This window comes from Heloderma suspectum, chromosome 3 (genome assembly GCF_057233095.1).
Source record: "Heloderma suspectum isolate Gila_16-S chromosome 3, 16-S_ref, whole genome shotgun sequence".
Classification (NCBI taxonomy): domain Eukaryota; kingdom Metazoa; phylum Chordata; class Lepidosauria; order Squamata; family Helodermatidae; genus Heloderma; species Heloderma suspectum.
Window position 1 is genome coordinate 207,495,275 of NC_139460.1, and position 13,553 is coordinate 207,508,827.

General features: G+C 43.5%; 1 protein-coding gene across 1 annotated transcript in view; it reads left to right on the forward strand.

The window, feature by feature from the left end:
- ARID5B (AT-rich interaction domain 5B) overlaps positions 1 to 13,553 on the forward strand; it is a 256,101-nt gene that overhangs the window by 71,138 nt on the left and 171,410 nt on the right. The gene's annotated exons all lie outside the window — the stretch shown is intronic.

Below are 13,553 nucleotides of genomic sequence, written 5' to 3' on the forward strand. Positions count from 1 at the left end.
AGGCCTGAAAGCATGAGAGGATCAACAGGTGTGGCCATTCTGTTTGCTCGTTAATTTTATAATGAGTTTTTAAAATCGGATTTTAATTAGCGCTGTCCTCTTTAAAAGGATGTTTGTTGACAGCATAAAGCTCAGGGAGGCTACAGGTATTTCAGTAAACAGGTTGTATCACATGTTAAGCTCTCTGTGCATGGCGGCGGCTACGGCAGCTGCCATTTGCATCCCTGCTGCCCAGCGGCCGGATGTCCGGCTGCAGGCGGAGCCAGCCAGTGGCTCTGCGCAATCCCCGCGGAGCGGAGCCGGCCAGGCAGGACTCCGGGGGGAGGGACGGAGCACCTCCCCCCCACCGCGAAGCAGATCCGTGAAACGATAAGTGACTTTCGTACATCCCTATACACAAGGATACCCAGAGATGGATGACTAGATGCACTGCACAGAAAAAATTCAAAAGGTCTCCACCTGTGCTAAGACTGTATTCATTCACACAACCGTTTTTTGACAGTCCACTAAGTGGATTGCTCAGCTGCCTTGCACTGGCCCAGTACAAACATAATTCTGCCCTATTGAGAGCATGGTCAGAAGCAGGCTTACAAGTTGTGCTAATTTGCTTGTGAAAAAGTCGGTGCAGAAGTAACGCTGGTCAAGTTGTTTTTATTCCTTACTACAGCCTTTGTTGTCTTCATGCTGCATTACATTAGATTCAGATTTGCCAGTACTCCCATCAGGCTCTAATTCCCAGGATTCTTTGGGGGAAGCCATGAGTAAGATGGATATGTTTATAGAATAGATAGGCCTGTGGTAAGGTTAATACCAGTGATAATGAGAAGGAAAGACTTTGAACACTTTCCTTTGCAGGGCCTAGTGGGCACAGATAGTAAAATACAGATGGTATTTGGATGTGTGCATGGTACTCTTCCCTTGCCATCAGTGGTTTAATATTTTCACAAGTGTCTCTGTGGCTGTAATTGCTGTTAATAATTAACAACTTCAAAGTGTGTATACACTTGTAACAGGAGTCATCCTTATTGCTGGTATAATTCTAATGTCATAACTCTTGCCAAATATGGTTATGAGGCCAAGGTGGGTCAGTAATAGTATTTGTATCTCTAACCCAGGAATGGGGAACCTCAGGCCCCTCCTGCAGCCCCAAACTGGGCCTCCGGGGATCCCCAGAGAACCGCACACCCTTTCTCTGGCCTCACTCCCTTCCCCATCTCCCCAACCACCAAATCATTTGTTGATTTCTGGGCTTTTGTGCAGTTTTTCCCCATTCTAAAAGTTTGAAATGCCTCTCCTAAGGCTTTGAGCTAAAATACACTGGTATTTTGGGGCCCACCCTTTCTGCCTTTAGCCCCACTCACCCTTGGAATACGGCCCCTAAGAACTCCACGATTCCATTCAGCCCTTGGGCTGAAAGAGGTTCCCCACCCCTGCTCTAAAATTGGCTTTTGAAACCTTCAAACAACCAGCTCAACTGTCGTTGGATTGCACGACAAATCTGAATGGGCAACTCTTATGTATGTGTTTTTTAAACAAGGTGGTGGGTGGGTAATTGATTTTTGTAAACAACTCCATCACTTCCACTTTCTAGGAAAACACTGCAATTAATTATCCCCGGAAAAGAAAGAGATGATGATAACAACAGTACTTTTAAACTAGATTGTCTGACATGCCCAGAGCATGTAAACATTGTGACTGGGCATGTCAAAGGCTGTTCTGCATACCTGATCTGGCAGGTAATAATAATTCCAAATATTTAGAAGTAATCTAGGGAGCAGGAGTTTTGGGGCTAGGCACGTACTAGTGGTTTTTGCTTCAAGTACTTGACTGAGCAGGAAACGATTTGGGGGATATTTCTGCACTCAGGCTTATAAGAACACCAACTTCAAGGTACCTACTATCCACGCACGTAATTTCATAAACAGTATCCACCAAGAACTGACTTCCTCATTTTTGGCAAATGATGCCTAGTTATCGTTCTAGGAAGCATTTAGAAGAACTTTGCAGGAAAGAATAAATGCCAGGCAGATCAGACTGACAAATTGTAATGTGCGGCCAGTTTTATATACGTTGGCATTTGTTTTATATATCACACTCTTACTGGGCATTTGATGAATTTAGGGTGCTTATTAAATTAGCACACTTCTGCTGGATGTTGATGTAGCCCCACAAAGGTATTGCATTTAGATGATGCTCCCTTCTGCTGGATCAGACGATCTAGACCGCTACTTCTACTCTGTCTAAGCAGCTCTCCAGGGACTCAGACAGAGGGCTTTCCTAGCTGTACCCCCTGTGTTCCTTTCAACTGGAGATTGCAGGGGTTGAACCCAGGACCTTCTTCATCCAAAACATGGACTCTTCCACTGAGCTGTGGTACAGGGGCCCAAATAGCTGATCTTGTCATGGCCAACCAAGATGAAGCAATTAACACATAGTTGTAGAACCCAGCAGGCCACTGTCCTAGATCTACCTTTACAGGTGTCAAGCCACTGAGGCAGAAAGCAGCCATTGGATGCCCTGCCTGCCCCATTCCTCCATCAGTCTTTGGGCTCACACTCCTCCCATACCTTCTGTGTAAAGAATTAAAGTTATGTTGGCCACAGATAACAGGGGTGAAGGATGCGAGGGACAAGGGAAAAGGCACAGTACTTTCAACTTGGGGGAGGCAGGGGGAATGATCTGTCTCTAGGTTTAGGCTGGAACAGGAAACACATTGCTGCCACCAAAAATGGCAGCTCCGTGTCTCCTCTTTGCCTCATTCCTAGTAATGTTCAGGAATACAAAACATATGATGCTATCTCATCACACTGCAGGTTTTCCTGCCCTTAATCAACTTCCTTAGCTTCAGCTTCTGGGCGTGGGGAAATTTGCACCAATTTGCACCACGGTGCGTCATGTCACGCTCTTTATATTGCTAGATGTTACCAGGGAAGAAAAGAGGAGGAGAGGCAGGTCTGGGGCTCATCCCATTTTCCAGAGGTGGGGGACGTTCATCATGGCAAATAAATGTGTGGAACTACTGCCAAGCTTGCTGGATCAGCATGTCTGACAAGCTAATTACCTGCGTTCTCCAAGGCCACAACAGGTGTGATTTTTATCACATAGTTTGCTTTTGTGTTGTTGATCCTTTTACAAAATAAACAGGTGTCAGGAGGCCCTAGCCAGCCTCTTTCAGTCTACTCTAGTAGCCAACTCCAGACACAGACAAAGGATTCTTTTCAAGGCTTTATTCCTTTTACAACTTAATAACTCTATCACCAGCGACTAAGCTATGAACAGCAGAGTAACCTGTGCCCCAGGTTGGAAACAGTTGGTCCCCATTTGAATGAGAATCACTTGCAGACCCTGAACTTATGGGCTAGGGAGAGTCCCTCCCCTTTTCCCTTGGGTCCTCTGGATGCGACCGTTGCTTGTGTGCCAAATGGGCGCTATGCCTCCTTTCCGCGCCCTCCATAGCTCGTCGCTCTCTGCGTCGAGCATCCAGCCAGCCCTCCTCCCACGCTCTTTCACTCCCAGGACTGCTATCTATGTCTGGTGTGCCGGCAGGAGGAATCTCTGCCAGCTGCAGGGCCTGGGAGGGATGAGCGCGCTCCTCTCCCACGGACGGCTGTTCCTCCTCAGAATCAAAACTGCTCTGAGGTTCTATGGGCTCAGTGTCCACCCTGACAACAGGCATCACAAAGAGGTGAAGCCAGAGTGGGATCATGGGATGGGGGAGGGGATTTAACTCTTTGCTCCCACCATGATCCTTTAATATATATATATATATATTTATTTATTTTATCTTTATAAATGAAATAAACAATACCAAAATTACCAACAACCTGATCAATACTACAATTTCCCAACAATACAATATTCTGATGAGGACATCACAATAACAAAAAGAGAAGGGAAAAGAAAAGAAAAAAAGGAAAAGAAGTGAAGAAAAAAGAAGATTCTTCCACCTTCCCTCCCCCTCTCCCTCTCCTTTCCCTTTAAAAAATTAAAATTAAAAATTAAATTAAATTTAAACTCCAATACCCCCCGACCTCTGATTCCATTCTATTTTAAAAACTATATCTATAACTTTAACAATCTTACAGTTTAATAAACAACCTTACATTTCAATAACATATCATCAATCTTATATCAAAGAAACAGGTCTACAGTTCATTCCCAGTAGCCTATATTAATAATAATAATAATAATAAATATAGTGTTATATAATAAAACTTAAAATAAACCTTCAACCATCAGTAATATATTTATATATAAATGCATGTGCACAATTACCCTCAAACAATAAATTTAAATACAGCATACCATATCTATTTTGAAATAAAAAATATAAAGAAAAGCAAGAAAAAAAGAAAGATGAAAGAGAATAAATGAATATATGTATAATCATTTATCTTCTGACCTAGCCTGGATCATGTAGACTAAACACAAGCAGTTAACAAAGCTTGTTTACAGATTCCAGTTCATGTATGGGGTTGTAACAGAATTCTCACGCATTTTTATGTTCAGCCATGCCTCCGCCATTTCATGATTTAGAAACTTCTTCATCTGACCTTCAGACACAATACAGAGTGTAGCAGGATATTTTAAATAATATTGCAAGTTCATTTGTTTTGCCTTTGCTTTGATAAATTGCCTTCTTTTATTCGCCACCTCTTTGATGTAGTCTGGAAACAACATAACTTTATCTTGTTTCCAGGAAAGGCTTCCACCTTCTTTTGCCAAACGCAGGATATAATTCTTTGTGGAGACTTTTGCAAATTGGACTATGATCGTATAAGCAGTCCCTTTAGCATTTGGCACACGAAATTCCTGCTCAATATCAAGTAAATAATCAGATGAGATAGGGAGTATCTCATGCAAAAGTTCATCCACAAAAATAGGCAATTTTACATAATTATAGACAGATCTTTAATCCCAATAATACGTACATTGGATCTCCTCATGAAGGCCTCCAGTTGAGAAATTCTATCAGAGGCATTTTTAAAACAAATTTGTGTCGTAGTTTCATTTCCTGCCACTCGGTCTTCTAGCTCATTAATCTTCATCTCAATTTTTTGCCATGACGCATTAATTAAATTTACAGCTCCTTGCAAGGCAGTGATGGAATTTTGGATTAAATCCAATCTTTTCGCTTGCTCCGTAAATTGCGAAGATAAAGTCGTTATCAGAGTTAATAATTCCCCTATATCTTCTGTTCTCAAAACTTTTGACACAGGGGGTGCGGGGGGAGTTGATGCCGGCTCCTTTCTTCTCCTCGGCGCAGACATGCTTCTCACAAACAGATCTTGCAGGTCCTCAGGTGTTCTCAGATATTGTTAGGGTTGGCGGAGAATTTCTCCCCGAAACTCTGGGGGGCCGAGCGCCAACGTGTTCGGCCCCCCGAAGAAGTTTCGGGGAGAAATTCTCCGCACCCCCCCCGGGACGGGACTTACCTTTCCCGAATGTCCCTCCTGGCGGCGGGTCCCGGCAGCAGTTCGTCGGGTCTTCGTCAGGGGCGGGGGCAGCAGCCGATCTTTCGACCGGCTGCCGCCGCCACCATTCCAATAAAACTAAAAAAAAACACACGCCCCCGTGATAGGCTACATGACGATTAACGTAGCCTATCACGCGGGCGTTTTTTTTTTTTTACTTTTTATTTCGCGGCGAGGCGCCTCCTCCCCGGCCTGAATTTCGGCCGGGCGAGGCGGGAAGCCCCCCCCCGGCCTGAATTTCGGCCGGGTGAGGTGGGAAGCCTCCCCCCCCCGGCCTGAACTTCGGGGGGAGAGTAGCGAAGCGCCTCCCCCCCACCGCAAAAAGCTGCGAGACCAGGTAAGTGGCTTTCGTGCACCCCTAGATATTGTTGACATTTCTTAAATCATCCCTCAGAAGTTGTTGATATTTCTTAAAGCATATATTATTATGGAACATGTCAGCCCTGTTTTCTCCTATGAAATAGGAGCCTCAGTACAGCTTTTTGCATTGATAAAGCTCTGGAGAGATAATCCTGTAATCCAGCCCCCCACACACACTATCTCGAGGTGGGTACTTTTCTCCAAGATATTATCCAGATGTTGCCTTGCCCCCCATTTTAATTCCAGGGGGGAATGAAAAGGTTTTTCAACCTTTTAAAAAGCTGTTTGAGAAAGCTCCCATGGAGCGCCCGTAGGATGCTACCAGAGCAACATTGGTTCCAACCGCTGCTCCCACCATGATTCTGATCAGAACCTCCTCCTTCCTGGTACCTTCTATTCTCAATTGTAGGAAGCCCTTTCCTCCCATTGCGAATAGCAGACATGGTGGGAGGGGTGATTCCAGTCAGGACCTTGGTGGGAGCAAAGGGTTAAAGCCCCCCTCCCTCTCCATGCCACTGTCCTGATCCAACGGGGGGTGGGGGGACTGTGCCAGCTGTTTGTTTTTTAACAAATCAACTACCCAGTGGGAAACAGTATGCCAATTGTCATGAAAAGCTTGGCCCTGAGAGTTATGTTATTTATTGTTTATGTATTTGATTTATACCCCGCCTTTCCACCCCAAAAAATGGTGCTTAAGGCCGGGTTGAATAAAAATGTTGGCCTGCAGAAGGACAGCAGAGAAGGAGCCAACCTACCCTTCCTTGGCAGGCTGTAACAGACAATCATTTCCCCTAGACATGTGGGTAGGGGTGGATTGTGTGGGTCCCTGCCACGGAATAGGCCGCAACCCATGGAGTTGGGTAATTCAAATGGAAACCCCACAGGAAGCGGTTCATGGAAAAGTGACTCTCACATCAACAGGGTAATGTTCAAAGGGGCCCTTCTATCTTCTGTGTAAATGCCCTGGATGTATTGCCCATGAGAGGACAGTCCAGGGCGGGGGGGGGGGGCACTTCTCGTCCCAGGCCACACTCTGGGAGAATAGAAGGCACCCACTGATTGAGAATGTGGCTGTCTTTGATCTTTTAAGTCCGAAGTCCTATGCATGTTTAGACAGAAAAAAGGTCCTACAGCTCTGAGCATTCCCCTGCCAGCATGGCTTGCAGGGGAATGCTGGGAGTTGTAGGACTTTTTCCTGTCTAAAAAGCCCCTGCATGTACTGCAAGGTGAATTTAAATTGCGTAGCACCCCAAACTTTTTTTAAAAAAATCATTGAATTCTGAACCAGACCGATCTAGACAAAGGAAATGTTATTTTAGTGTAGATTAAATTTATGTCTGAGATATAGAAAGATTATTGTGTCTGCTTCAGATGTAATTTCATGCCTGAGAATTTACATTGTAGGAAAACTGGTCTGGATCACATTAGCCAGGGCCCTGTTTTGCTGTCAGTTTAATTAAATGGAAACTGCTGGCAAGGAGACGAGGATAGGTTTATAGAAGCAATGCTATTTTGTACGTTGGGGCGGGGGGGGGGAGTGCTTAGGTCTTCCAGTTCAAAAAGGACACAAAAACAAAACCAGTGATTCACTCTTGTTTACAGTGATCTTAGTGATTTAACTCCAAGTTAACTCATTTAATACACAGAATGCTTTACAACAGCTGAGTATTTCCAAGTTTTGAAAGCCCTGACCTCTGACAAAGAGGTTATTACTGGAAAAAAAGGTTTTCCAGACAGTACACTGATCTTCAAAAGTAGATCCTTTTCCTCTTCTGTTTTATGTGAATATAGCTTGACACAGTGTGTAGTGGGTATTCACTTTGCTTGCTGCAACTTTTGTTGTCAAGTGCACACATATGAACAAAATCCTGTATAATCAAGAACAGTGATTTATCTGTTAAGTGTGTTTGGCATGCTGCCTTTTGGCTTTGATTTTTGAGAGAAATATTTTATGTATACAGGCAAAATTCACTTGTAGGAAAATGTGGGTGGGGGGGGGTGAGACAGAGTAGAAAAACATGTTTCCTTTCCCTCCCTTTTCAGTTCTGTTTATTATGACATTTTGTGCCGTACGTTCTACAGTATTTCTCAACTGGACTGAAGTACAGGAACCCAGACCGGCTTTTCAGATCTGACTCTGCTCCACATGACTCAGAAGAGTGACTGAAAATGAATGTTTATGTCTTTTAATAGCAGCCTTTTTTTTTTACACAGCCCAAAATTACATCAAGCAATTTATGTTTCACTCCTGTTTATAGAGCTGACTTATATCTATGCTGAACTTATATTTGTTTTTTTTAAATCCTTGGGGAAGTTTTCAACAAAACCCATGAACTCCGAGGTGACTTAAAATAAACATTGGGGCTTTTGCCCCATCCCCATTTCTTTAAGTTGGACAAAGAAAATTTGAAAACAGTTTGACCTTAAACACACACACATGCAAAGATAGGTTCTTCCTCTACCTCTTCTAACTTTTATACATTTTTCTCTCTATAAGCTAAAGAAACTGGGGAAATGATGTCATAAAAGTGAAAGTTGAGCAACTGAGAGCTGAAGAAATGTTTTAGTCACAGCATTGTTTTCCTTTTCTTCGCTTTCATTTATTCTTAATACATATTGAATGAGAGAAACAAAAATGTCCTGGGCCCCAGAACCCTTTTGTTGGCACATGGGAGCTACGAATATGCATCTAGATACTGATCAATGCCAGCAAGTATGGCTGGGTGATGGCTGTGCCATTAAGCGAGAGAGACACAGAGGTGCTTCAGATTTAATACCAAATTATGATTTGGCATTGTGTGTATGAGGCCTGGCTGGACTGCTGGGCTCTCACACTGCCTCCTTCCTCTCCCTGCTCTCCTGGTTGGATGTAGGCCATACTTTGCAATTTCATCCAACTCAGCAAACTATGATTTGTTTCATACCAGGAAAGGAGGGAGGGAATCACTATAGGGGAGAGGAGGCAGGAGTGTGCAAGCCAGCAAGCCTGGGGCTCAGGCATGTAACACCAAACCATAGTCTGGTTGTTACATCTGAATAACTTCAGATGTAATCTTTTTCATGAAGTCCTTGTAGGCTGTGAGTATGGGTAACATTTAGTTTTTGTGCCTGAAGATGAAAATTCCACTGATTTCCCTTGTGGGGGAGTTCAGCATTTGCTTAACGCTCTCCCGTTGAGATTAGTGGGGCTTGACAGTACATAACTTAGGACAAACTGTATCCATGGTTTTTACATTTGATTTTCACTTTTTAAAAATTCAGATCAGCATAAATTCCTTGGGATGACTGAACCATCGAGTGACAACCTGCAGGTGTGGGAAAGTCATCTCATCCTACAGACAAGACCTTTAGGTCACATGGTACTTCAGACACATTTGAGTTCATGCATTCAGTCTGAGAATCATCAAGTGATGAGATATCAAGGGATGTACATATACATGTGGATTAGATTTCTGGTTACTTTACAATTTAAGTCCCATTGGACTTTCTATATTAGAATGTGAAAGTGGATTAGCTAACTGAAGAATTCATCTGTTGCATTGGGAAAGGGGGAGAACTTTTTGGAATCTCTCATTCTCTCAGAATGGTCATTTGATTATATCTAACATAGCTAAGATATATCTCTTGATCAAAGTTTGACTTGTACATTTGGGTGAAAACAAAGTTCCCTCAGAGGTTTTTGGGGGGTGGGGGGAGGGGGGTCAGAGAAACATGCTTATGGATCCCTTCTTTGTAAGATCAGCTGCACTCACATAGATTCCCTGTGAAGAAAGCTATATGCCCCTCCTTTCTCTTTGTCCATGGGCATCCTGATACTGAGAGGTGTTGGGTAGATTGGATTTCTTAGAGGGGACAGCCAGCTGTGGTGGAACTTCCATTTCCCATTATCGTAAGTTGCCAGATCCAGTTTCCCAAATCTGGGTAGCCTAATTTGCATGGGGCTGGTTCCAGGTTTAGGTGCATGCAACAGGACTGGAGGAAATGAGCTTCCCTGGCCCCTCTAGCCCTCTGAAAGTGCTATACAGAGGGTAGGGGGACCCTGCTGAATGGGGTGAAGGGGAGGAAGGGGGGATCCTCAAAAACAGGGCAGAAACACTTTCTGTCAGTAGAGCCCTTCAGAACTGTTAAAGGTATGGGTCCTCTTCTGCATCTGTCCATCTTATTTTCAGCTTACTTGCAAAGGTATGCATTATCTTTCATAGTCTGACCTTCCTTTCTTCATGCATGGGAATTCCTTACTATATTCCTCATTGCATGTAGTTTGGTCCTTTCCCTTTTTTTGGTCAATCTTAATTCCTTTAAGTGGCATTTTTTATCTCTGATACTAATACCACCAGTAATTAGCAGCAGAATCTTACATATGTCTACTCAGAAGTAAGTCCAGTGGCGCTTACTCCCAGGTTCAATGTACGTAAGTTCAATGGAGCTTACTCCCAGGTAAGTGGGTATAGGATTCCACTGTTTGGCTGCCATCCTACACAATGTATAGCATACATATTTAATTGGGAGTAAGTCCCATTGAACTCAGTAGGACTTACTTTGGAATAGACATACATAGGATTGAGCTATTAGTTACTAAACTTTACGCAGAGTTTCCGCTAGCCCTTTTAGAACATAAAGTATTACTACTCTTTGTGCAATTGGGGGTTAGGAGCAGCCTGAGGGGTGGGGAGGAGATATGGGATGCAAAAGGAGGGGAAAGAGTGGGGCTTGGGATTTTCATAGGAGAGAATGGGTTCTGAAGATAGAAGAGGGAGATGGAAAGTGTCCGGTTGGCAACCATAGGCTTAACTTAGGCATCTGAAAGAGTAGACTAATTAGGGAAACTCACAAAACAATTGGGCAGGATAATGGCTGCATATTTTCTTTCCTATCTCTGTATCTCTGGTTCTACAAGAGCTGTAGCTGGGCATCCTGGCCAGGTAATGGTGCAAATAGGCCCCAGGTGGCATGGCTCAAATCTGGGTAAAACCCAGTCAACCAATCAGTATGACAACCCTATATGATACCTACACATGTAGTATTTTAAGAGCTTGTTTTGAGCCAGGGCTCAGCACAGGGGCCTGTTGTTAACGCCTTGTCTTGAATATGTGAATTGATAATAGAGATGAAGGTGCCCCCTGGGCATATGCAGAATACACTTTTGTCAGAGGGAGCAACCATAGCATGTCCTTGAACATCTGGTGTTCTAGTGCTGGGACTTCCAGTCCACAGGCTCCCAGGCAATATTGAACCCTGTCAGATCTTCTTTTGGAAATTAAGCACTGTTCTTTGTTCTTAATTTCTGTGCTTTAAAATGAGGGACTGGCACCTTCTAAATGAGGAACAATCAGACAAGGGCTTTTAAAATTAGCTTTAGATTAGGGACATCCCTTGCAATGAAGTTAAAATTTGAGAATGAATGTTTGATCTCATTATTTGGCTTTCCCCCAACCTGCCATGGAACATATGCCGCCGCCGCCCCCTCAGCTTTTCTGATGCACTCTGGTGGGGAAGAGATTTGGTTGGCTATCTGACCTACCTGGACAAAAAACTGGAAATGTTTCAATATCGAACCAGAGGGAGGTTGCCCATCTTGGGCCAAATGAAACTCTGTGGCTACTGTGGCTCAGACCATTCTAGTCAGCATTGTTGCTGGGTGAAGATTTTTTATTTTTTATTAAAATCTTTCTACAGTGCCTTTCAGGGCAAGAACATAAGAAGAACCATGCTGGATCAGACCAAGGGTCCATCTAGTCCAGCATTCTGTCCAGCCAACCAGCTATTGACCAGGAATCCAGGACACGAGGTCCTCAGCACCCTCCCACCCATGTTCTGATGCATCAGGAACTGATGCATATAGCCAGACTGATACTGGAGGTAGCACATAGTCATCAGGATTAGTAGCCATTGATAGCCTTCTCCTCCAGGAATTTGTCCAGCCCCCTTTTAAACCCATCCAAATTGGTGGCTGCCACTACATCTTGTGGTAGCAAATTCCATAGTTTGACTATGCACTGTGTAAAGAAGTACTTTTATCTGTCCTGAATCTCCCACCAATCAGCTTCATGGAATGACCCTGGGTTCTAGTATTATGAGAGAGAGAAATGTATCCCTATCCAAATTCTCCACACCATGCAAAATTTTATACACCTCTATCATGTCTCCCCTTACTCTCTTTTTTTCCAAGCTAGACAATCCGAGCTGTTGTAACCTTCCCTCATAATGGAGTTGTTCCAGTCCCTTGATCATTTTAGTTGCCTTCCTCTTTTTCCAGCTCTGTAATATCTTTTTTTAGGTGCAGTGACCAGAACTATACACAATATTCTAAGTGTGGTTGCACCATAGATTTATATAAATGCAATATGATATTGGCACCTTTATTCTCAATTCCCTTCCTAATTATGCCTAACACAAACTTTGCCTTTTTTACAGTGGCCTCACACTGGGTTGACATCTTCATCGAGCTGTCAATAACCACCACTGTCCCCAGATCTCTTTCTTGGTCGATCCCCGCTAGCTCAGATCCTATCAGGTTATACTTGAAGTTGGGATTTTTTGCCCGAGTGTACATCACTTTACATTTGCTTACATTGAACCGCATTTGCCATTTGGATGCCCGTTCTCCCAGTTTGGAGAGATCTGTTTGGAGATCCTCAGAATCCCGTCTTTGTTTTGACCACCGTAAATAATTTGGTATTTGTCATTGGCAAACTTGGCCACTTTGCTGCTCACTCCTAATTCCAGATCATTTATGAATACATTGAAAAGCATTGGTCCTAATACAGATTCCTGTGGGACGCCACTATTTACATCCCTCCATTGGGAGAATTTGCCATTTATTCCTACTCTCTGCTTTCTGTTCTTTAATCAGTTACTGATCCATAAGAGGACCTCTCCTCTTATTCCGTGACTGCTAAATTTGCTCAGGAGTCTTTGGTGAGGGACTTTATCAAAAGCCTTTTGGAAGTCCAAGTAAATAATGTCTACTGGATCCCCCTTGTCTACATGTTTCAAAGTACTCTAAAAGGTTAGGGAGACAGGTCTTACAATTACAAAATTAATAATAATTAAAAAATGAATACTGTAATGAAAAAGCCAATGTTCATAAAAATATAAACATCAGCATAAGACATCTGGCCTAGACAACACTAACCATGTACCACATAATTGCAGCTATAACCCAGAACAGTCCAATAAAATATAATCAGGAGAAGGCCCATGTAAACAAGTCTTCCAAGCCTTCCTAGAAGCCTACAGTGATTGGGCCTGATGGACCCCCAGTGGCAACACATTCCAGAGGTGTGGGTCAGTTGCAGAAAGGCCCTCCCTCATGTACTTGCCGATCTAACTGCCTTCAAAGGTGGGCAAGTACAAAGGGCCCCTGTTGCTGATCTTAAAGTGCAAGCAGACTGATATGGGTGAAAGCAGTCCTTCAAGTAATTTGTTCCCAGACTGTTTAAGGCTTTAAAGGTCAAAACTGGCACTTTAAATTGGGCTCAGAAACACACTGGTAATTAGTGCAGCTGGCACAGTATAATTGTTATATAATCTGACTGGTTCATCCCCTACCAACATTCAGGTGGCTGCATTCTGCGCTAGCTGAAATTTCTAGACTGTCTTCAAAGGCAGCTCCATGTACAGCACATTACAGTAGTCCAGCCTGGATAGATGTAACATTCTTACCAGCAGCTGCAGCGGGTCCTTCCCTTGTGGTGTGAACCCAGATTTGCAACTTAC